General features: G+C 42.1%; 10 non-coding genes across 10 annotated transcripts; all 10 read left to right on the forward strand.

Moving 5' to 3' along the window:
• The first annotated feature begins 68 nt into the window (after positions 1 to 68).
• trnas-uga (transfer RNA serine (anticodon UGA)) lies at positions 69 to 150 on the forward strand. Its single transcript has one exon. It is a non-coding gene; the product is annotated as a tRNA-Ser (tRNA).
• A 1,061-nt stretch (positions 151 to 1,211) lies between these two features.
• Positions 1,212 to 1,293, forward strand: trnas-cga (transfer RNA serine (anticodon CGA)). Its single transcript has one exon. It is a non-coding gene; the product is annotated as a tRNA-Ser (tRNA).
• Positions 1,294 to 1,783: 490 nt separating this feature from the next.
• On the forward strand, positions 1,784 to 1,865 carry trnas-cga (transfer RNA serine (anticodon CGA)). Its single transcript has one exon. It is a non-coding gene; the product is annotated as a tRNA-Ser (tRNA).
• Positions 1,866 to 2,355: 490 nt separating this feature from the next.
• Positions 2,356 to 2,437, forward strand: trnas-cga (transfer RNA serine (anticodon CGA)). The gene has a single exon. It is a non-coding gene; the product is annotated as a tRNA-Ser (tRNA).
• Positions 2,438 to 2,927: 490 nt separating this feature from the next.
• On the forward strand, positions 2,928 to 3,009 carry trnas-cga (transfer RNA serine (anticodon CGA)). The gene has a single exon. It is a non-coding gene; the product is annotated as a tRNA-Ser (tRNA).
• A 1,061-nt stretch (positions 3,010 to 4,070) lies between these two features.
• Positions 4,071 to 4,152, forward strand: trnas-cga (transfer RNA serine (anticodon CGA)). Its single transcript has one exon. It is a non-coding gene; the product is annotated as a tRNA-Ser (tRNA).
• A 490-nt stretch (positions 4,153 to 4,642) lies between these two features.
• On the forward strand, positions 4,643 to 4,724 carry trnas-cga (transfer RNA serine (anticodon CGA)). Its single transcript has one exon. It is a non-coding gene; the product is annotated as a tRNA-Ser (tRNA).
• Positions 4,725 to 5,213: 489 nt separating this feature from the next.
• Positions 5,214 to 5,295, forward strand: trnas-uga (transfer RNA serine (anticodon UGA)). Its single transcript has one exon. It is a non-coding gene; the product is annotated as a tRNA-Ser (tRNA).
• A 490-nt stretch (positions 5,296 to 5,785) lies between these two features.
• Positions 5,786 to 5,867, forward strand: trnas-cga (transfer RNA serine (anticodon CGA)). The gene has a single exon. It is a non-coding gene; the product is annotated as a tRNA-Ser (tRNA).
• A 1,633-nt stretch (positions 5,868 to 7,500) lies between these two features.
• trnas-cga (transfer RNA serine (anticodon CGA)) lies at positions 7,501 to 7,582 on the forward strand. Its single transcript has one exon. It is a non-coding gene; the product is annotated as a tRNA-Ser (tRNA).
• The last annotated feature ends 17,568 nt before the right edge of the window (positions 7,583 to 25,150 follow it).

A 25,150-nucleotide genomic window follows, 5' to 3' on the forward strand; every position in this document is an offset into this window, starting at 1 on the left:
TTTAATCCGCAAGCAGCTGGAAACTAATCCAAGTACCTGAGTTGTCCCTTCAAATTTGTGAGTGTATTGTCACGGTGGCCGAGAGGTTAAGGTGTTGGACTTGAAATCCAATGGGGTTTCCCTGCATAGGTTCGAATCCTGTTCGTGACGTCTGATTAGTTGGTTTCTTATTCCAGTAATGGTAATATAGTTCTTTCTGTTAAGAAGCCAAGACAATTTGCAATCCAAACATGAAGATCTATCATCTCACAGGAACACTGCAGAATCCTTGAAATCATGTTAACCGTAACAGTCACTTGCTTACGCAAGTGGAATACATGTATACATTCAACGGTGCTTTGAAAAATCAGAATAAATTTTGTTTAGTGACACATCGCACCATCATTTTTCAATATCATTGCCCTCTGTATGTTTAGTATATCTTGAAAAATCTTTAGGATTCTCTTGCTCCATACTGACCTGACGATAAAGTAGTCAGAAAAACCAAACTGCTGTTCAAAATGATGCTGACATTGTTGACGATGTCATGGACGGGGCCATGAACAAAATGGGTGGTTGAATGGATTCAACAGTTTTAATCCGCAAGCAGCTGGAAACTAATCCAAGTACCTGAGTTGTCCCTTCAAATTTGTAAGTGTATTGTCACGGTGGCCGAGAGGTTAAGGCGTTGGACTCGAAATGCAATGGGGTCTCTGCACAGGTTCGAATTCTGTTTGTGACGTCTGATTAGGTGGTTTCTTATTTCAGTAATGGTAGTATAGTTCTTTCTGTTAAGAAGGCAGGACAATTTGCAATCGAAACATGAAGTTCTATCATCTCAAAGGAACGTTGCAAAATCCTTGAAATTGCGTTAACAGCAATAGTTCCTTGCTCAGGCAAGTGGAATACATAAATACACTCAATGGTGCTTTGAAAAATCTCAATTAAATATGTTTGGTGACAAATTGTACCGTCATTTTTTATTATCATTTTCCTCTGTATGTTTAGTATCTCTTGAAAAAACTTCAAGATTCTCTTGCTCCATACTGACCTGACTATGAGTAGTCAGAAAAACCAAACTGCTGTTCAAAATGATGCTGACATTGTTGACGATGTCATGGACAGGGCCATGAATAAAATGGGTGGTTAAATGGATTTAACAGTTTTAATCCGCAAGCAGCTGGAAACTCCTCCAAGTACCCGAGTGTTCCCTTCAAATTTGTGAGTGTATTGTCACGGTGGCCGAGAGGTTAAGGCGTTGGACTCGAAATCCAATGGGGATTCCCTGCACAGGTTCGAATCCTGTTCGTGACGTCTGATTTGTTGGTTTCTTATTTCAGTAATGGTAATATAGTTCTTTCTGTTAAGAAGCCAAGACAATTTGCAATCCAAACATGAAGTTCTATCATCTCAAAGGAACACTGCAGAATCCTTGAAATCATGTTAACCATAACAGTCACTTGCTTACGCAAGTGGAATACATGTATACACTCAACGGTGCTTTGAAAAATCAAAATAAATTATGTTTAGTGACACATCGCACCATCATTTTTCAATATCATTGCCCTCTGTATGTTTAGTATATCTTGAAAAATCTTCAGGATTCTCTTGCTCCATACTGACCTGACTATAAGTAGTCAGAAAAACCAAACTGCTGTTCAAAATGACGCTGACATTGTTGACGATGTCATGGACAGGGCCATGAACAAAATGGGTGGTTGAATGGATTCAACAGTTTTAATCCGCAAGCAGCTGGAAACTAATCCAAGTACCTGAGTTGTCCCTTCAAATTTGGGAGTGTATTGTCACGGTGGCCGAGAGGTTAAAGCGTTGGACTCGAAATCCAATGGGGTTTCCCTGCACAGGTTAGAATCCTGTTCGTGACGTCTGAATAGGTGGTTTCTTATTTCAGTAATGGTAATATAGTTCTTTCTGTTAAGAAGCCCAGACAATTTGCAATCCAAACATGAAGATCTATCATCTCAAAGGAACACTGCAAAATCCTTTAAATTGCGTTAACAGCAATAGTTCCTTGCTCAGGCAAGTGGAATACATAAATACACTCAATGGTGCTTTGAAAAATCTCAATTAAATATGTTTGGTGACAAATTGTACCGTCATTTTTTATTATCATTTTCCTCTGTATGTTTAGTATCTCTTGAAAAAACTTCAAGATTCTCTTGCTCCATACTGACCTGACTATGAGTAGTCAGAAAAACCAAACTGCTGTTCAAAATGATGCTGACATTGTTGACGATGTCATGGACAGGGCCATGAACAAAATGGGTGGTTAAATGGATTTAACAGTTTTAATCCGCAAGAAGCTGGAAACTCATCCAAGTACCCGAGTGTTCCCTTCAAATTTGTGAGTGTATTGTCACGGTGGCCGAGAGGTTAAGGCGTTGGACTCGAAATCCAATGGGGTTTCCCTGCACAGTTTCGAATCCTGTTCGTGACGTCTGATTAGTTGGTTTCTTATTTCAGTAATGGTAATATAGTTCTTTCTGTTAAGAAGCCAAGACAATTTGCAATCCAAACATGAAGTTCTATCATCTCAAAGGAACACTGCAGAATCCTTGAAATCATGTTAACCGTAACAGTCACTTGCTTACGCAAGTGGAATACATGTATACACTCAACGGTGCTTTGAAAAATCAAAATAAATTATGTTTAGTGACACATCGCACCATCATTTTTCAATATCATTGCCCTCTGTATGTTTAGTATATCTTGAAAAATCTTCAGGATTCTCTTGCTCCATACTGACCTGACTATAAATAGTCAGAAAAACCAAACTGCTGTTCAAAATGACGCTGACATTGTTGACGATGTCATGGACAGGGCCATGAACAAAATGGGTGGTTGAATGGATTCAACAGTTTTAATCCGCAAGCAGCTGGAAACTAATCCAAGTACCTGAGTTGTCCCTTCACATTTGGGAGTGTATTGTCTCGGTGGCCGAGAGGTTAAGGCGTTGGACTCGAAATCTAATGGGGTTTCCCTGCACAGGTTCGAATCCTGTTCGTGACGTCTGAATAGGTGGTTTCTTATTTCAGCAATGGTACTATAGTTCTTTCTGTTAAGAAGGCCGGACAAATTGCAATCCAAACATGAAGTTCTATCATCTCAAAGGAACATTGCAAAATCCTTGAAATTTTGTTAACCGCAATAGTTCCTGGCTCAGGCAAGTGGAATACATAAATACACTCAGTGGTGCTTTGAAAAATCTCAATAAATATGTTTGGTGACAAATTGTACCGTCATTTTTCATTATCATTTTCCTCTGTATGTTTAGTATCTCTTGAAAAATCTTCAAGATTCTCTTGCTCCATACTGACCTGACTATGAGTAGTCAGAAAAACCAAACTGCTGTTCAAAATGATGCTGACATTGTTGACGATGTCATGGACAGGGCCATGAACAAAATGGGTGGTTGAATGGATTTAACAGTTTTAATCCACAAGCAGCTGGAAACTAATCCAAGTACCTGAGTCGTCCCTTCAAACTTGTGAGTGTATTGTCACGGTGACCGAGAGGTTAAGGCCTAGGACTCGAAATTCAATGGGGTTTCCCTGCACACGTTCGAATCCTGTTCGTGAAGTCCGATCAGGTGGTTTCTTATTTCAGTAATGGTAATATAGTTCTTTCTGTTAAGAAGCCAAGACAATTTGCAATCCAAACATGAATTTCTATCATCTCAAAGGAACACTGCAGAATCCTTGAAATCACGTTAACCGTAACAGTCGCTTGCTTACGCATGTGGAATACATGTATACACTCAACGGTGCTTTGAAAAGTCTAAATAAATTATGTTTAGTGACACATCGCACCATCATTTTTCAATATCATTGCCCTTTGTATGTTTAGTATATCTTAAAAAATCTTAAGGGTTCTCTTGCTCCATACTGACCTGACTATAAGTAGTCAGAAAAACCAAACTGCTGTTCAAAATGATGCTGACATTGTTGACGATGTCATGGACAGGGCCATGAACAAAATGGGTGGTTGAATGGATTTAACAGTTTTAATCCGCAAGCAGCTGGAAACTAATCCAAGTACCTGAGTTGTCCCTTCAAATTTGTGAGCAAATTGTCACGGTGGCCGAGAGGTTAAGGTGTTGGACTCGAAATCTAATGGGGTTTCCCTGCACAAGTTCGAATCCTGTTCGTGACGTCTGATTAGTTGGGTTCTTTTTTCAGTAATGGTAGTATAGTTCTTTCTGTTAAGAGGCCAAGACAATTTGCAATCCAAACATGAAGTTCTATCATCTCAAAGGAACACTGCAGAATCCTTGAAATCATGTTAACCGTAACAGTCACTTGCTTACGCAAGTGGAATACATGTATACACTCAACGGTGCTTTGAAAAATCAAAATAAATTACGTTTAGTGACACATCGCACCATCATTTTTCAATATTATTGCCCTCTGTATGTTTAGTATATCTTGAAAAATCTTCAGGATTCTCTTGCTCCATACTGACCTGACTATAAGTAGTCAGAAAAACCAAACTGCTGTTCAAAATGACGCTGACATTGTTGACGATGTCATGGACAGGGCCATGAACAAAATGGGTGGTTGAATGGATTCAACAGTTTTAATCCGCAAGCAGCTGGAAACTAACCCAAGTACCTGAGTTGTCCCTTCAAATTTGGCAGTGTATTGTCACGGTGGCTGAGAGGTTAAGGCGTTGGACTCGAAATCTAATGGGGTTTCCCTGCACAGGTTCGAATCCTGTTCGTGACGTCTGAATAGGTGGTTTCTTATTTCAGCAATGGTTGTATAGTTCTTTCTGTTAAGAAGGCCGGACAAATTGCAATCCAAACATGAAGTTCTATCATCTCAAAGGAACATTGCAAAATCCTTGAAATTACGTTAACCGCAATAGTTCCTGGCTCAGGCAAGTGGAACACATAAATACACTCAGTGGTGCTTTGAAAAATCTCAATAAATATGTTTGGTGACAAATTGTACCGTCATTTTTCATTATCATTTTCCTCTGTATGTTTAGTATCTCTTGAAAAATCTTCAAGATTCTCTTGCTCCGTACTGACCTGACTATGAGTAGTCAGAAAATCCAAACTGCTGTTCAAAATGATGCTGACATTGTTGACGATGTCATGGACAGGGCCATGAACAAAATGGGTGGTTGAATGGATTCAACAGTTTTAATCCGCAAGCAGCTGGAAACTAATCCAAGTACCTGAGTTGTCCCTTCAAATTTGTGAGTGTATTGTCACGGTGGCCGAGAGGTTAAGGCGTTGGACTTGAAATCCAATGGGGTTTCCCTGCACAGGTTCGAATCCTGTTCGTGACGTCTGATTAGTTGGTTTCTTATTTCAGTAATGGTAATATAGTTCTTTCTGTTAAGAAGCCAAGACAATTTGCAATCCAAACATGAAGTTCTATCATCTCAAAGGAACACTGCAGAATCCTTGAAATCATGTTAACCATAACAGTCACTTGCTTACGCAAGTGGAATACATGTATACACTCAACGGTGCTTTGAAAAATCAAAATAAATTATGTTTAGTGACACATCGCACCATCATTTTTCAATATCATTGCCCTCTGTATGTTTAGTATATCTTGAAAAATCTTCAGGATTCTCTTGCTCCATACTGACCTGACTATAAGTAGTCAGAAAAACCAAACTGCTGTTCAAAATGACGCTGACATTGTTGACGATGTCACGGACAGGGCCATGAACAAAATGGTTGGTTGAATGGATTCAACAGTTTTAATCCGCAAGCAGCTGGAAACTAATCCAAGTACCTGAGTTGTCCCTTCAAATTTGTGAGTGTATTGTCACGGTGGCCGAGAGGTTAAGGCGTTGGACTCGAAATCCAATGGGGTTTCCCTGCACAGGTTCGAATCCTGTTCGTGACGTCTGAATAGGTGGTTTCTTATTTCAGTAATGGTAGTATAGTTCTTTCTGGTAAGAAGGCCGGACAAATTGCAATCCAAACATGAAGTTCTATCATCTCAAAGGAACATTGCAAAATCCTTGAAATTACGTTAACCGCAATAGTTCCTGGCTCAGGCAAGTGGAATACATAAATACACTCAGTGGTGCTTTGAAAAATCTCAATAAATATGTTTGGTGACAAGTTGTACCGTCATTTTTCATTATCATTTTCCTCTGTATGTTCAGTATCTCTTGAAAAATCTTCAAGATTCTCTTGCTCCATACTGACCTGACTATGAGTAGTCAGAAAAACCAAACTGCTGTTTAAAATGATGCTGACATTGTTGACGATGTCATGGACAGGGCCATGAACAAAATGGGTGGTTGAATGGATTTAACAGTTTTAATCCACAAGCAGCTGGAAACTAATCCAAGTACCTGAGTCGTCCCTTCAAACTTGTGAGTGTATTGTCACGGTGACCAAGAGGTTAAGGCGTAGGACTCGAAACTCAATGGGGTTTCCCTGCACAGGTTCGAATCGTGTTCGTGACGTCCGATCAGGTGGTTTCTTATTTCAGTAATGGTAATATAGTTCTTTCTGTTAAGAAGCCAAGACAATTTGCAATCCAAACATGAAGTTCTATCATCTCAAAGGAACACTGCAGAATCCTTGAAATCATGTTAACCATAACAGTCACTTGCTTACGCAAGTGGAATACATGTATACACTCAACGGTGCTTTGAAAAATCAAAATAAATTATGTTTAGTGACACATCGCACCATCATTTTTCAATATCATTGCCCTCTGTATGTTTAGTATATCTTGAAAAATCTTCAGGATTCTCTTGCTCCATACTGACCTGACTATAAGTAGTCAGAAAAACCAAACTGCTGTTCAAAATGACGCTGACATTGTTGACGATGTCATGGACAGGGCCATGAACAAAATGGTTGGTTGAATGGATTCAACAGTTTTAATCCGCAAGCAGCTGGAAACTAATCCAAGTACCTGAGTTGTCCCTTCAAATTTGTGAGTGTATTGTCACGGTGGCCGAGAGGTTAAGGTATTGGACTCGAAATCTATTGGGGTTTCCCTGCACAAGTTCGAATCCTGTTCGTGATGTCTGATTACTTGGTCTCTTTTTTCATTAATGGTAGTATAGTTCTTTCTGTTAAGAAGCCAAGACAATTTGCAATCCAAACATGAAGTTCTATCATCTCAAAGGAACACTGCAGAATCCTTGAAATCATGTTAACCGTAACAGTCACTTGCTTACGCAAGTGGAATACATGTATACACTCAACGGTGCTTTGAAAAATCAAAATAAATTACGTTTAGTGACACATCGCACCATCATTTTTCAATATTATTGCCCTCTGTATGTTTAGTATATCTTGAAAAATCTTCAGGATTCTCTTGCTCCATACTGACCTGACTATAAGTAGTCAGAAAAATCAAACTGCTGTTCAAAATTACGCTGACATTGTTGACGATGTCATGGACAGGGCCATGAACAAAATGGGTGGTTGAATGGATTTAACAGTTTTAATCCGCAAGCAGCTGGAAACTAATCCAAGTACCTGAGTTGTCCCTTCAAATTTATGAATGTATTGTCACGGTGGCCGAGAGGTTAAGGCGTTGGACTCGAAATCCAATGGGGTTTCCCTGCACAGGTTTGAATCCTTTTCTTGACGTCTGATTAGTTGGTTTCTTATTTCAGTAATGGTAGTATAGTTCTTTCTGTTAAGAAGGCAGGACAATTTGCAATCCAAACATGAAGTTCTATCATCTCAAAGGAACACTGCAGAATCCTTGAAATCACGTTAACCGTAACAGTCGCTTGCTTTCGCAAGTGGAATACATGTATACACTCAAAGGTGCTTTGAAAAATCAAAATAAATTATGTTTAGTGACACATCGCACCATCATTTTTCAATATCATTGCCTTCTGTATGTTTAGTATATCTTGAAAAATCTTCAGGATTCTCTTGCTCCATACTGACCTGACTATAAGTAGTCAGAAAAACCAAACTGCTGTTCAAAATGACGCTGACATTGTTGACGATGTCATGGACGGGGCCATGAACAAAATGGGTGGTTGAATGGATTCAACAGTTTTAATCCGCAAGCAGCTGGAAACTAATCCAAGTACCTGAGTTGTTCCTTCAAATTTGTGAGTGTATTGTCACTGTGGCCGAGAGGTTAATGTTCCAATCGATGCTCGATGCCCAACCCTTGTGGTTAAATGGATTTTTCAGTTTTAATCTGCAAGCAGATGGAAACCCATCCAGGTACCAGTGTCCTACCTCCAAACTAATTTTCGTACCGCTACGGTGGCCGAGAGGTTAAGGTGTTGGATTTGAAATCCTACGGGGTTTTCTCTGCACAGGTTTGAATCCTCTTTGTGATGGCTTTGTAGATGGTGTCTTATTTCAAATATGCTAAAATAGTTGTTTCTGTAAAGAAGTCAGGACAATTTGCAAACCAAACATTGTGTTGCAAACAGAGGTGTGGACTCCAGTCACATGATTTGAACTCTAGGCATTATTTTAATGACTTCTGACGTGACTTGATAAAATGTATAGACTTACGACTTGACTCGGACTTGAAAGCCAATGACTTGACACTCTAACCGACATGCATCTTTTGACTTGATGATGACGACTCGAGCATTTTTTATATTTTAGCAGGAAAGTGGCACAACATGGACAAAAGTCATAAATAATTATTCGTTCCGGGTTTGATCTTGTACTGCTAAATTCAGCAGCTCTTTGTTAATAATCAGTTTCAGTTCCACTTTCTGTTTGTTTGAGCAAATCAATGAAGCTTTAAGAAGCTTTATTCCTGGAATTTATTTATTATCATTGTCATTAAATTGAAGTTGGACAGATGACTTGATTATGACTTGAAAATTTAAAGTTAAGGACTTGGACTTTACTTGGACTTCCACATCATTGACTTTGGACTCGACTTAGACTTGGTTGTCTTTGACTTGGACTTGACTCAAGATTTAACTGGAAAGACTTGTAACTTACTTGTGACTTGCAAAGCAGTGACTTGGTCACACCCGTTGTTGCAACCGTTGACTGTACAAAAAATGGACATAGTTGCTCAGTCTGTGTTGACTACAGTTGGGTTTGGAGAGTGAAGAGACCGATCAAATATTGGCAGAGACTTCAGCAAAGAGTATTACCCACAATCCATTGCTTCATGTAACTTTTGAGACAGAGCAATGGCTCAAGAGCCATTTCTGAAAAATATTTACTTTCAGGTAATATTCTCAAAACATTAAATATTTATTATTGTGTACATACAAATATGATTACAATCAAAAGTTTTTCTGTTGAAAGATGCATTACATATTTGTTGAAAAATAATAATGTAACAGTTCTGGTATGTAATTTCTGACAAAACATGCCAGATATGTATTCACATGTTTTATTATCATTCAGTTCCATTTTATTTTTGTTAAAAATAAATCTCCATTATTTTGTAATGAAGAAGATGGCGCTAGACTGACATTTTTAGACAGAATTGTGAGTTTTCAACGAAAATGCATCAAAATGCAAAAATAATGACTACACGTCTACAACACTATTAGACACTTATTTATACTAGTTATCAGCAAAAAAAAGTTGTTGTGACTTGCTCTTTAAGAGGATTAATGATATTTACTCGTGCTCTGAATGTTTTACTCTTAGATTTAATGTAGACAGCAATGCCTGCTGGTGGTGGTCGGAGGGACCGGTGGCGCCAGTGCTTGGCAGCCTCGCCTCTGTCAGTGCGCCCCAGGGCAGCTGTGGCTACATCGTAGCTCATCCCCACCAGTGTGTGAATGTGTGTGTGAATGGGTGAATGACTGATTGTGTTGTAAAGCGCCTTGGGGGGTTCAGGGACTCTAGAAGGCGCTATATCAAATACAGCCCATTTACCATAAAGTTAGTCAATTAATTGTTTGAAGGTTTTGAATAAAGATTTTTAAAAAGTAGCGCTTGCAAGGGTGATGGAGGGGGCATGGGAGTTTGCCCAAACAATCCACATGTGTTTTGTGGATTTGGAGAAGGCTTATGACCGTGTCCCCAGAGGCACCCTGTGGGGTACACTCCAGGAGTATGGGGTGGGTGGCTTTCTGTTAAGGGCCATTCAGTCCCTTTACTAGAGGAGCGTGAGTTTGGTCCGCATAGCCGGTAGTAAGTCGGACCTGTTCCCGGTGAGGGTTGGACTCCGCCAGGGCTGCCCTTTGTCACCGGTTCTGTTCATTACCTTTATGGATAAAATTTCTAGGCACAGCCGTGGTGTGGATTGTGTCGAGTTTGGTGGCAGGAGAATCTCATCTCTGCTTTTTGCGGATGATGTGGTCCTCCTAGCTTCATCCCGCTCTGACCTTCAGCTCTTGCTGGGAAGGTTCGTGGCCGAGTGTGAAGCGGCTGGGATGAGGATCAGACCCTCCAAATCTGGGACCATGGTTGTCGACCGGAAAAGGGTGGCTTGCCAACTCCGGGTCAGGGGAGAGGTCCTACCTCAAGTGGAGGAGTTTAAGTATCTCAGGGTCTTGTTCACGAGTGAGGGTAGGAGGGATCGGGAGATCGACAGGCGGATTGGTTCGGCATCTGCAGTGATGCGGACGCTGAGCCGATCTGTCGTGGTGAAGAGGGAGCTGAGCCAGAAAGCCAGGCTCTCGATTTACCGGTCGATCTACGTCCCAGTCCTCACCTATGGTCACGAGCTTTGGGTAATGACCGAAAGAACGAGATCGCGGATACAAGCGGCCGAAATGAGTTTCCTCCGTAGGGTGGCCGTGCTCAGCCTTAGAGACAGGGTGAGGAGCTCGGACATTCGGGAGGGACTCGGAGTAGAACCACTGCTCCTCCGGATCAAAAGGAGCCAGTTGAGGTGGTTTGGGCATCTGGTCAGGATGCCTCCTGGACGCCTTCCTGGGGAGGTGTTTCAGGCATGTCCTGCTGGCAGGAGGCCCCCGGGTCGACCCAGGACACATTGGAGAGGTTACATCTCCAATCTGGTCCGGGAACGCCTTGGGGTCCTGCCGGATGAGCTGGTGGAGGTGGCCGGGGAGAGGACGGTCTGGAGCTCCCTAGTTGGGATGCTGCCCCAGCGACCCAGACCCGGATAAGCGGAGGAAGACGACGACGACGATGACGAACAAGTAGCGCTCATGTATTTTAGACCTGTTTTTTATGGTTATATGTTACATAGCCTCCATTTTTTTAACAACTGGGGATCATTTAATTAAAACATTTAATTCAGTTTCAACAACATTTCGATGGATGTTTCCAGAGATTATCAGTAAAAGCTACACATCGTCACTATAAACATCCATTCCTCCTAATGTCGGGTCAAGGTCACTTTCGGTTGGCAAATACATGCTCATTTAACATGGACTTCAAATGGAAATCCAATTCTAAAACACCCTGGAAGTCTCTATAAAGGACAAAGAATTATTTTCGACCCGTGCTTGCCAACATGAGGATTTCCATTATTTATGAAAGGCTGTAAAGAGGCCTGAAACGTGCAGCCTGCATGTCAGCCTGTTTTTAATTAGAAATCAATCCCAGTTGATGATTAGTCACCCTATGTTGCTCTAGCCCAGGGCTACTGACACAATTCCCATCATGCACCAAGCACCCCCATCCCTATCTCTTTACCCAAACATTTTGATATCCAAACCAGTCCTGGAATGTTCAAACTTACTTCACTTTTCTTTTACTATTAGATTACAAGGAAATGTTCTGTTTTGTGTTCTTATTACAAATAAATTCCCAGAAGGGTGGAGAGTTCCAGTCATATGGATTAGAATGTCAATGCACCTGGTGGATTTTGTGTTTTATGAATGTAATCTAGTCATGAATTATAGATTGGGCCAGAGAACTGAGATCTCGGTCATTTTTCTGGTAGCCCAACGAGAGTCTAAATGTTTAGTTTGACAGTAGGAACAAATTGGAGTATATGAGTCTCGTTCTTTTTGAGCCGTGGCATCCATCCAGTTTAAGGTGCCTTGGTATTCAGAGAGTGTCTCGTTTCTGTGTCAGTGCAGGACAAGAGAAGCACTTAACGTGACATTTAGAGACGCTGTGGGATTCTCTCTGGAGGCCAGAGGGAGGGGAGAACAGAGCCAATGTTGCTATTGCAGACATGTGTTTTAAATGCCAGGAGGTTCGCTTTTACTCAAGAGCTTTGGGCCACAGAGATGAGACAATAACCTGACCTGTGGTCATGCACCTCTTCCACTGGTTGTGCGGGGCTCACATTAAGCTCTCGTTGAAATGGTTTCATCTCTGTTCTATCACAAATGATCTTTTAGGGCTTACAGAACAATCTTCTTAGGTCGTACATTAGGGCCGCCGTCATCCTTAGAAGAAATCCACACATGCACGGTGCATTTTAAATAGTGGGCCTCAGAATAGGATGCGGTGAGCTTGATGAGTAGGCGATTGTGAATTTTAACCAGATGGCAGTAATACACATCTAAACTGTGGATCACAGTCATTTTATCAGACTGCATAATGTAGAAATCTCTTTTCTACTAAAAGCTGACTGAATGTCTCTTACTGGTGTGGGTTTATCCCAAAAGGACAGCATGAATATTTAACAGGTAAAAAAAAGGTCAGTCTCTTGGTGTGATTATCACTCAATCATGATCTAGGAAACCTGGATTCGGTGATCTAAACAGCTGAAATCTGTCAACCAATCAGAATTTTCTTCAAAGACAGGTATAGGCTAATGTTAATCAAACAATATTTAATTACTGAAAACAATTTATTATGTAAAAATACAATGTTACAGCAGTAATAAAATATAATTGGCACTTACCTCATGCAGTTCATAGAGGGGCTACAACGAGCAACATTTTTTCTTCTAGTTTCTCAAGAAAAACGGTATTTTTTGGACACTTTACTGTTCTGTTTTTGTTGCTGTGAAGCTTGGAGGATATTTACAGCTATTTTTTTTAGCTTTTTTCACTTTTTGAGCATTTGTTATGATGCGTAACCATGGCAACAAGCTGTTTTCAATCGGGAGCAGCTGATTAACATTGGAAAGGCTGAAATAATACCTCAACTGAAGCCACAAATCCCAAATGAGCTAAAGCGCAAGAGGCGTGGGTGCAGAGACGGAGACAGAGAAAGAGGAGGTTCAAACCATCTCTTCCATCGATCATATTGGGCAATGTGAGATCACTGGCCAACAAGATGGAGGAGCTCCAAGCCCTTTCAAGGACTCAGCCAGAGTATCGGCAGTTTCGGAACCGCTGGAGGAGATGATGCAAAGAAGGATTCTCCAGAGAATCAAGAAAATGATGGACAACCCTGAGCATTCTCTTCACAAGACTGTCCGACAACGGAAGAGTGTCTTCAGTCAGAGGCTTCTTCGGTTTGGCTGCAACACTGACCGCTACTGGAGATCCTTCCTGCCAACAGCCATTGTAATATACAATAGCTCTTTGATGACTTGATTATTATTATTATTCTGAGCTACTATAGCAATCAATTTCCCTCTGGGATTAATAAAGTATTTTTGAATTTGAATTGAATTGAGAACAATGGAGCAGAGGTTTGAGGAACATACTAATCCCGTTAAAGAGATAAAGGTCTAAGAAACTTAGAAATATGTGCAGCAGATATGATACATTTGGCAATAAAGAGTTAAAAATCGAGCTTTTTTTTGGGCACATTAGTGAACTAATCATAATTTGTCCCAGTGAGGTTTGTTGGATCTCTCTGTTGAATCAGGCCAGAAGGGAGTATAGACATAGCTGTGTAAGGATGAAGCAGAGTCTAGGAAACAAGGATAGATATTCATCACCAGGAATGTCTGCATAGACCTGGAAAGCTTCCACAGTCTAAATATTCCCCATTCGTCTCCGATATGGTTCTCGTAGAGTCCAGGTTTTCCCCGCTCTCTCTGGTTATGTTGGAAACTACGTCTAATGCGGCAGAACCATCACCATACCATTAATTACATCCATATATATATATATATATATATATATATATATATATTTTTTTTTTTACATTTTGACAGAAGGGATTACCTTCCCATAATGCCTTGATGTCACTGTTATCCAATGGGAAGCTGAAGCAGAAAAAAGTGCGTGCTTACATTCAAACTACGTAGATTTAAGGAGAAATAATCCATTTGTTTATTTTTGCCATCTCAGGACTCCCTGAATATTTAAGGCTTTGATGTCTGGTTGTCTAATACTGTTACCTAAGCAGGTTGCCATGACTGGCCTGCCAGAGATTTCTCTTCTTATGCTTTTTTACCTACTTCCTAAAATGTGTCTGAATTGTGACAAAGTTTCCTTTTGAAGCTTCGCCGTTCCGCCTCTCGGAAAGGTGTTTTCTGTAGATAATGACCTATTTCAAATCACCCAGAAGCAGGACCGTAAAACCTTCTTTTAAAAATTTTAATTCCTTCTTTCGAAAGACTTGAGGACCGGCAGAATGCCGCGACCTGAATTTATTCATGTCCCGATGGCATAAACACACACAGCAGATTTGCAAAGACATTAATTTTTTTCCGTCTTTATGGCCAATAATAACAAAGACCCCCCCAGCTGCCAGGTGGCTGGAATAAAGGCAATGTGGATAAACAGCCAACAGCGTTGGGACAGACTCCAACAAATGTGTGACTGGGACATGTGATGATTCGTTCAGGCTGCTAGGAAGGGGTTGTGAAGTACCGGACTGCTGCTCCTGGGCACCGGGCCCAAACTGTCCCCTGACTCAGCTCAAAGGCACGCTTCACCTGGCAGGGATCAGCGCCTGGTGGAAGGATCATTAGCTTCCCAAATCAACCAAGACAGAACTACACACAAGTATGTGTGATGGGAAAATAAGATTTAGTGACATGTCTTCTGTTGCAGAACTCCAATGAAACGTCTGGCAATATTGCAATGTCAATGTATTATTATTTATAATTAACTTGAATTTATAGTATTTTTCTGAAGATAAAATAATCAAAATTTTAATAGTTAAAGCAATAACAGCATATTTTATTAAGGTATAATTACTAACAAAAAAGTATTTCTCAAAGGGATGTGTGTTTTGACATTTCTCAGCATTAGATAAGTGGGGGAAAAAAATGTTTTAACCAGCTAAGTCATCCTCAAGAACCGGCTGTACTCCTTTAGCTTTAGCTTAGCATAAAACACAGTAAGTAAATGGTTCCAACTAGCATTATGAGTAAATATGTCCTTAAAATCACTCAGTAGCGATCCTGATTCTGCTTGGTGACCTAAATAATCAGTGAAAATAATAAGTAACATAAAGGATTAACAGGCGCCATATTAGATTTGGGACTACTTTATGACAAAGCACATCTGTAACCCCCAAATTCCACTACCTCCGCTCCGGTCCGCCCCCGCCTTCCGCAGCTGCTCGCTTCCGAACTCAATTTTACTGGTACCCGCTCTACAACGGCTCCGCTCCGGTGCGTAGACCTGAGGTGGGCAAACAAGCATGCGCGGGATTTTCGAGATCTTGCGATACAGTCCAAGCAATAAACGCGGAAGTTAGATCCAAACACCCGTTGTGTGGGAGAAGCATCGAAACGAACTGTTTAATCTGCCCATCATTTGTGTTGAGAGATCAGCAGTGTTTGGATCAACAAAGTGTGACTACTTTGATAGTGGAAACTGTATTTATGGCTTATTTTTGTGCATTTAAACTTCAGCCGCCATTGATAGTTGTTGAAAGTTGTTAAACCTGTGCATATGAAACAAAAAACGCCTTTTGTTTATCGATTTATTGTGAAAAACGGAAGTTGTGCTCGCTCCTTTTCCTGTTGGGCGGTTGTGATTTCTGTCCATTTACTGCGGAGGTGCTCCGGCGTCTGGCAAAAATAGGATCGATTCTATTTTTGCCGGACGCCGGAACAGAGGGCGGCGTACTGCGCCGCACTGCCGGAGCACGACCGGAGCACGACCGGAGCACGGCCGCAGTAGTGGAATTGCTCTGATTGACTACAACGGGACCGATTTTGCTCCGGCGTTCGTGTCGGAGCGGAGCGGAGGTAGTGGAACTTGGGGGTTAGCCTTTGCGTGAAAGGTGCAAGGCAGCCCCAAAGACACCTGCTTCCACGCTAAGCTAAAGCTAAAGGAGTACAATCGGTTCAGGAGAATGACTGGGCTGGTTTAAAACTGTTTGTTCCTTATGGTACAGCAACTCTGGGAAATATGTAAACAGACCGAATTAAAATTTTGCATGAAACATTCCTTTAAACAATAATGTCAATAATAATAATGTGCATGCAAACATTTATTCAAAAGGTTAGAACTGAAATTGTGTTTTCTTATTGCCCAACTCTACATTAATTTTTGTTTTTAACTGAATTTGTTTTTTCAACTATAATAAAGTGTAAAATGTGAATACTCACAAATAATGCACTGATATTGGCTTCAACAACAGCTCCGCTCTTCATAGCTATTTATACACTTCATTTTTTCATTTGGCTGTCAATTTCTAATTACAATTTGAGTTAATCAATAATTTGAGTTAATCAATAATTTGAATTAACAATTTGAGTTAATCAATAATTTGAGTTAATCAATAATCATGTGTAAATACCATAAAAGGCAGCAAAACGTTGCTTTTCAGGTGAATCTATGGGTGGAGTTGAACAGGAATTTTCCATCATTTCTGCCATTTCTCTAGCATGGCCCACCAGACTCGTCCTCTGTTTAATTCTGCACAGAGAACTAGTCTGGTTACTCACAGGCAGAGAGGCACATGAGGGGCAGGACTAGCCAGCTCAAAAATAACCAATCAGAAAAGCGATGGAAATGCCGACTGTACCGCAGTCGTTTTTTGCTGTAGTCAAAAATGGCGTCTGGCGACAGCGCAAACATCTTTCTTCAGAAGAAAGGCTTTTAGCACTTACTTGTTGTTTTAAAGACGTGTCCAAGTCATTTAGAACAAAGGAAAGAGCCCCAGCGAACTCCGCTTCACATGCCAAGTTTATGACAAACTCGGCATTGTGGTGTGTTACGTACGCTACTCAGCGCTGATTGGCTTGGTTAGAATTCTTACGGGGTGGGGTTATTTGAATAGGAGAGTTCCCAGACCCTTTCTCTGTGCAGAATAAAACAGAGGAGGAGTCTGGCAGGCCAGGCTACCATTTCTCTTAAAAGTAAAAAGTAAATGAATGAATAAAAGTTATTTTCTGATCCCGTTTTATACGTGCCATGGATTTTACATATGATGAATTTTAAGAGCACATTTTGGTGCCAAGAAAGTGCTCATTGTCTACAGGCAGCAAACGTTACTTTAGGTTTTGTGTGAAAAGATGTAGCCGGCTCCAAGTGTTCATCTCACTAAATTTTTGTAATCAAACCAGACACGAGAAAAAATGGCTGTGAGTTTAGCGAGCTTCAAATCCTCATGGTTCCCCAGAAGAACGAAAATAAAAATTGCAAGTGAACGTTGCTAAAAGAGCTCTTTTCTAAATTGCTTTGCCTTATGCCTTGATTCGCACATATGTTGTACGTTGATGTATGTGTCAACCATGTCTTTCGCGTACTTTGAGATTTATTAGCTTGTAAAAATTCGTAATTACTGTGACTATAAATCAGACGTTGGCACATCGCAATTATGACATCACTACAGAATCTCCTCTGCTCTAGCATAGCTGCCACTTACCAAATGGCCAGATTTATGGTGGTTCTTGAATCTAGCTAAATTTACAGCCATTTTATCTGCTTTGCTTCGTGTCTGGTTTGATGACGTCCATTTGGTGATCTGCATTTGTAGTCCTGGATGTATTTTCACACAAAACGTAAAATAACTTTTGCCCCAGATAGAAAATAAGTGCTTTCTTAGCATCAAAATGTGTCTTTAATATTCATGGACATCCTATATGAAATCCATAACATGAATCAGACAGGATCAGAAATGAATATTAATTAATTAAGAAATAATGAGAAATTAATTAATTAATTAATTTCTCATTATTTCTGTCATTTACCTTTTAATTAATTAATTAATTAATTAATTGGTTGATTAATTGATTAGTTAATTAATTAATTATACAAGAAATGGCAGAAATAATGAGAAATTCCTCTTCAACTCTACCCTAACAGGATTAATAATTAGCTTTATTTGCCTCATTGACTTGCATTCATTTTACACGTTCTTCTGGGGATCAATGGTCCGGAAGTAGACGGGCCTGATTTGGGCTCCCTATGTGGTAAAAAAAAGGCTAGATGATGGCCTTTGATTGATATAACGCCTTCTAGAGTCCTGGAATCCCCCATGGCGCTGTACAACACAATCAGTCATTCACCCATTCACACACACATTCACAGGCACGTTGCAAGCTTTTCAAAAGTGTGGGGGATGTTGTCTGTGCCTAAAATAATTTCATGTTATTCATCTTGTTAGTTTTATTTCCATAATAGAGGAGCAGGTGCGAATTTTAGCTGCGTCATGCACGTCTCCGTTTTAAACATGTTTAAACTGTTCAGAATACAAATCCAGGCTCTGTCTCGTTAGATTGGTGTAACTAAAGTTTGTACTGAATGAAACTTTATATTAAACCATGCTGAAAAGAAAAGGATCCGATTAAATCGTCTCCCCCTCATTTACAGTCACGGAGTACAGCGCAGTGCGCACGGCTCTGGGGTTCATCAAGTTTAGTTGTTTCTCTTTGCAACAATCTTCACAAGAAGACAAAACAGTTAAATGGCAGGTTACAGATATTTCCATTTGTTTATTTTGACGGATAAACTCAAGGATGTCGGTTGTTTTGAAAGAATTATCCCGACGCACACTGATGCACACACAGATGAGCTGACATTTTAATCATTACGCACATCGCGGAGGTAACTAAATCAATCAAGAAATGATTCCCATCAGAACATCAGAGCTTTATACTGGACACTGTGTTCAGCGCAGCTCGGAGTGCCCACGGTGGACAGTGGGCTGAAGATCTGTAGAGGGGTTCGCAGCGCAGTGCAGAACCACGGTGCATGCGGTAAGATTTCCTCCCACTGAAGCGGTCTGGAAACCCGGTCTCTCTGAGGGATGTCACTTGGAAAAATGTTCTCTGATGCAACTTTGGCTGAATAGCACTTGTTCCCATCTCTAATGTGGAGACACATGACGCAGAATAGCCTCTTCAGCTCAGAAAGCACCTGTAGAGACATTCGTTCACGCACCAAGTTTATGTGGAGCAGAAGCGGTCGGGCCACGGCAGGTGAAACGTTCCTAGCCTACATGAAGTGAATCTGTTTAATTGTAACATTAATATGTTACTGGACACGCTGGTCTGGTTGGTTAGACCAGTGTTTGAAGTGGAAAACACACACACACACACACACACACACACACACACACACACACACACACACACACACACACACACACACACACACACACACCAATTAAAATAATGCTGATAGCGTGGACTAGAAGACAGGTGATGGTTTACGTATTTAAATGATGATCAGGCTGATGTAAAATGTAATCTCCATCCACATCCAGACACAATTATCCTCTATTCTTTCTCTAGTTGCTCTGCTCTTGTCTGGGCTGACGTAGCTGATGGTGCGCGCGGCGCGCCTAACTAGCGGCTGTGATGCACATTTTACGCATTTGGAGAGGTGGGCTGGATGCTTTGCTTTTACTGGAAGATGGTCCACTCTGGTGCCGGTCCACTTAACGCACGGGTGTAGACTACATATTAATGACGAATGAAAATTAAATTGGGAGTTTTTACTTCATATTTTATAAATAAAAATGACGGGGAACACATTTATGACGTCTTTTTAAACGAAATTTTCTAGCGCAACCTGCCTGCTTCACTTAACCCCGGGTTTCCACGGGAGCCGTCAGCAGCACGTTACTGCAGCAGCACGTCTTGCTCGCGTAAGCTGCTGCTTGGCCCTTCCCACGAGAGCGAAGCAGCAGGGGAGCAGCTGTCACCGACCGAGCACGAAGTCACACGAGTGACTTCGTCAGTAAACACAACAACAAGCAGGAGAAAACTACAACATGGTTTGTGTTTTATGTTCTGTCCGTTTTATAATCGCCAATACGGACCTGAAAAACAATTAGGAGACCGCTAGCTAGGTGATAACTTCTCACGGGGACGCACAGTTAGTAACCTTTTTTTAAAAGTAAAGCAACCGGAAGGCAGTACGTTCTTTATTCTGAAAATCTCGGTAGCTTCGCTCCGTCTCCGCGTCCAATTTCCTGTCTTTCCTTCCCAAAAAATGTCGAACTTGACCCGTTTCAGAGGCGTCGCGCGTAGAAAATAGAACTGGCGCGTAAAGGCCGCGACATGCTGCTCCTGAGACGCGGCCGACTCGCGCTGCTGACGGCTGCCGACGGCTCCAGTGGAAAAGGTTCTGTTGACCACAGCGGTTCCTATCAGCAGCTATGACGTGCTGCTGCAGTAACGTGCTGCTGACGGCTCCCGTGGAAAGCCGGGGTAAGTCACTGCTTATTAAGGTCCGTCCAAAATTATCGTGTCCCATCAAAAATGAAATCCTGGTGCCGCGCCTGTTATAAACCTCTGCAAATTGTTGTTCTTCACTTTACCAAACTCAGACTTTGTACAGCTAATGTCAAGATGTAAAATTATGAATTCAGTCGAGCTCTTCCGTCCCTCCCTCTCCTGCTCTCCTGGAAACCCAACATCGGCTGTCAGAAGCGGGAGGTGAAGAAGGAGATGAGGCAAACAGAGTGAGTGCGACGTAGAGAAACCAGACTGGTGTGGAGGTGAGCAAAACGGCTGGAAAAGTGTGGGTGTTGAACGATCTCAACAAGAAAAGTGTGGGTGTTGAATCCCCCACACCCCCCACTGGTGCGACGCCCATGCACATCCACATCCTGGTGGGGATGAGCTACGATGTAGCCACAGCTGCCCTGGGGCACACTGATGGAGGCGAGGCTGCCTGGCACTGGCGCCACTGGCCCCTCCGACCCCCACCAGCAGGCAAGGGTGGTTGAGTGTCTTGCCCAAGGACACAATGACAGTGATAAACTGAGCGGGGCTCGAACCTGCAACCTTCCAAATGCGGGACGAGCTATTAACTTCTGTGCCACCGTCACCCCACAATTTAAAAAGTAAAAGGCTAATGTTGAGCTAATAATGCTAACAGTGGATTAGAAAAATATAGTTGGCTTTAAAGAAAATTCAAGCGGTTCTGGTCATCCCAAACGTCTTCCTTTTAAGGATTATGGAGGCCACTGTGCTCTGCAGCTGAGATGTTTTTGTAACCTTGGCCTTGCCACAATTCTGTCTCTGAGCTCTTCAGACTGTTCCTTTGACCTCATGAATCTCATTTGTTGTGACATGCAGGGGCGGCGTTAGGCCCGGCTACTTGGGCTGAAGCCCCGGATGTTTCATGGAAAGCCCCGGATCTCAATCGTGGAAGTAACATGCAGTACCAAAGTCCAACAGAGAGGGAGCAGCTGGCAGTAGTTTGTATACAGCCTGCCTGAGCCTCCACCACTGAAGAAGAAGCCCTTCAGCAGCCGGCTTCTTCTGCACTCTCTGCCTGAAACGCATGAGTGAAGATGGACATGAGGACGTTTTTTAGACCAAAAGTACCGCGACAGAACCCCAGCTTTGATGAGACTGGTGTTGACTCAGGTTTGTGAGTCTTATTTGAAAATATTTGTTGTGCTGCTGGTTTGCCTAAAGTTAGCTTACTATCAGGTTAAGTTGTTGGAGAAAGAAAGGGAATATTTACTATCATCTCACACTAAACACTAACAGGAACAATACTCTGCCCTGAATATGCTTAATGTGTAGCTTCAGATTAAAAATTATGTGGTACAAGACATATATATGATGTTGACCAGTGCGTGTCACGTGTGTGTGTGTGTGTGTGTGTGTGTGTGTGCGCGCGCGCGTGCATGCGTGTGTGTGTGTGTGTGTGTGCGCGCGCGCGTGTTAAGCCCCGGATGTTCTTCAGTCCTTAATCCGCCCCTGCTGACATGTATAGTGAGCTGTTAGGTCTTACGTAGACAGGTGTGTGGCTTTCCTAATCAAGTCCAATCAGTGTAATCAAACACAGCTGGACTCCAGTGAAGGTGTAGGACCATCTCAAGGACGATCAGAAGAAATGAAAAGTGCCTGAGTTAAATATATGAGTGTCACAGCAAAGGGTCTGAATGCTCAAGACCATGTGATATTTCAGTTTGTCTTTTTTTAATAAATCTGCATAAATTTCTAAAATTCTGTGTTATTTTTTGTCAGTATGGGGTGCTGTGTGTTCATTAATTAGGAATTTTTTATTTATTTAATTAATTTCAGCAAATAGCTGCAATATAACAAAGAGTGAAGATTTGAGGGGGGGTCTGAATACTTTCCGTAGCCACCGTACATTGAGCTGAAATTGGATGTGGCAGCAGCTTAGTCACCCCACATGAGCTCTCTTGAGTTGTTATTGCAACGGTGACATTATTCATGCCAATTTTCTGAGTGAAAACAGCGACCGAGAGGCTCCAACGTGTTTTCAGATGATTGATAAGAAGTTTTCTGGAAATATAAAAATTTCACATTGCTGATTTGTCTTACTAAGGACGCTCCGCGTTGTGTCCCACTTTCATCTTTCCCACCATTATCTCCTTCACCTCCTATTGCTCAGCCATCGGATGGGAAAGCGCGGGTACTCCATCTTTTCTCAATCTCTTACGTGGAAAGTTAAGAGGAGCAGAAAGTGGAGGAAATAAAAGGGAGAAACTGCGGGAGTAAAAGTCTTCTGTGTGATGTTTCTGACAGCGAGATTGCAAGTGGTTGTATCCAAATGATTGAAAGATTATAGAAAGAGGTGGCCTCGGTGTTTGGGTACAATAAAACCTGATAACTTCCCCTGTGACATTCCCTCATTGGTTCAAATCAGTTCCTGCTTAAAGTGGCACGAGGCTGTGCGCTCGGAGACAATAAGCATCCGTCAGCGGTTGTAACACGGTCAGAAGGGCTGATTAGCCATTCTCACCTGCTTCTGCCAAAGCTTCAATTACCCTCATGAAAATACGGATTTGCTTCCCCTGCTCTCCTTCTCCCGCGCCCTCGCCGTGCCGTTCCAGCTCTGGCAATTCCTTGTCGAGCTGCCAGAGTTTCTCAGCGTGGGCCAGCAGCTCCCTTTCCCAGAGAGCGTCCTCTGTGATTAAACGTTTTGGACGAGGCTGCGCCGGGAACCCGGCAGAGGCTGGCACGGTGCCGTCGCTGCACTGCAGGTCTGCGGGGCCCGGCGGGTGGAGTGTTCATACATCTTCAGCTGCTTGTGGCGCACGCAGCTGAAGCAAAAGGCCAAAGCTACTGAAGCCAAAGATGCTGTGAGACAACCAGTTTGATTTATAACTGAAGCTGGAGTTGGGGACTGTACCTGCTAGCGATGCTAAAGCAGAAAGAAGTGTTGAGAAAGATGAATGCATCTTTAATAAACAGGGTCAAAGGAGAATTAGTGTCACGTGTGGTGAAAACTTGAGAAAAAGTAAAAACATTGAGAAATCGTACAATATTTTATTGTTTTCTATATTAAAAGGAAAGTATATTTAAATACTTTAGATCTGTTTAGGGATGAGTGTATAATTGATGCTTTTATTGTGAAAGAAGACAACAAAGGGGTTGCCTTCCTTGGGCTATTATTGAAACAGCCTTCTTTAGACTCCATTCTTCCATTTTCTTTAACCTCTTATCGCAGGGTTGAAGGGGTCGCCTTCTCTAGACTCTTTTGCTAAAAATTGTATTTAAAGGGGCATTATGGAAGTTTGACGGCCAAAACAGAAATGTATAGAAATAATAAATGTCTTCTTCATACATTCTCCTGCAATGCCCTGGTCCTGTAGAATGAGCCCTGGCATTTTTACTGTGATTGCCTGTTTTTCTGTAAAATCACAGAAAAAGAGAGATGCTCGGGTCGAGCAGGCTGCTTCATGCGCGTTCAAGCTCAGGCATCGCCCGTAGCATTTGCTATCCGTAGCTTTAGCAGCAGAGAGAGTGGCAGTGCCACTTTGTCGCTGTTCCTAACGCCTAAGCCCCCTTCAGACAGGCCATGAAAAACGGAAATGTTCCGGAATCTGTCCGTAAGACGTTTCTGTCTGAATACAAACATCCGGATAACGTGTTCCGGAATTTATCCGGACGAAGCCCCTAGTAACAGGTCCGGACTTGTTACGGACAGGGTGGCTGCTTCAGACTGGTGAGGTAAAGTTCCGGACAAGAGGGAGGGGGAGGAGGAGGGGACCGGGGGATGCTGTGCGCACCTAGATAGCCCGCTGCTGTAGCATGCGGTGAACCATGGCAGCTCGCCTCCTACGGTACCGCCTAGACGCGCGACGGAGCGCTTCACACCGCTTCAGTGATTCCTTTAACCATTGAGCTTCATCATCCAGGTCTCTTATGCATCTTCGTGTGCGCAGAATTATGCTTAAGCGCCTCGTGATTTTTATCTTGAGAGGCGCTATAGAAATGATATTTTCTTCTTCTTCTTCTTAACATGAGTCCGATTCCCCGGATAAAGCATACAGATACAAGCTCATCCCTTGTATCTGTAACTTTTATATCCTTGATGACAGCTGAAACAACGTCAAGCCAAAGAACGGTTCGGAGCAAAAATGGCTATTTTGTTGTTAATTTGCAGGAAATATCTAGAAGAAAGTTCTACAGAAAGTAGCTAAGGGTCCTCAGCAGAGGTGGAAAGATTACTAAAATTTTCTACTTAATTACGAGTACCAATACTTTGATAATTTTTTACTCAAGTACAAGTAAAAGTACTTGCCTTTTTAATTTTTTTCGTTCTTCCGGGGACTCATGGTCTGGAAGTAGGAGGGTGTGACTAAAGCTTGGTTTATGCTTGACGCATTCACTTTCCGCGCGGTGATGCGACTCGCGGATGGAACGCGCTTCACAACTCGCAGCGTTTATGGTTCATGCGGCTCGACTCTGCGGTGAGCCAATATTCTCCCAAACTGAATGGGGCAGCATGGAGCTCTACGGCAAGCATCCAACACTACACCATAGTAGAAGTAGAAATTACTGTTTACAACATGGCATTTCAGCATTTTTAACAGCGTCCTCGTCTTTTCCGACAGTGCGAGCTATTTCTCTCCAAGAATTATTAACTACATGTTGATCACGGTGATCTCTGAGAGCTGAATCATACAAATGTCTGTATTTACGAACCTCTGCCATACTAGTTCTTGCCATTCCGCCATGTTTTTCCGCGTCCGTCCGTCCGCGTGGTTGGAAATTTTCCGAGGTGCGCGTTGCGGAAATTCTGGGCCGTGCGGAGG

Source organism: Nothobranchius furzeri, chromosome 14, assembly GCF_043380555.1.
Source record: "Nothobranchius furzeri strain GRZ-AD chromosome 14, NfurGRZ-RIMD1, whole genome shotgun sequence".
NCBI classification, from domain to species: Eukaryota; Metazoa; Chordata; class Actinopteri; order Cyprinodontiformes; family Nothobranchiidae; genus Nothobranchius; species Nothobranchius furzeri.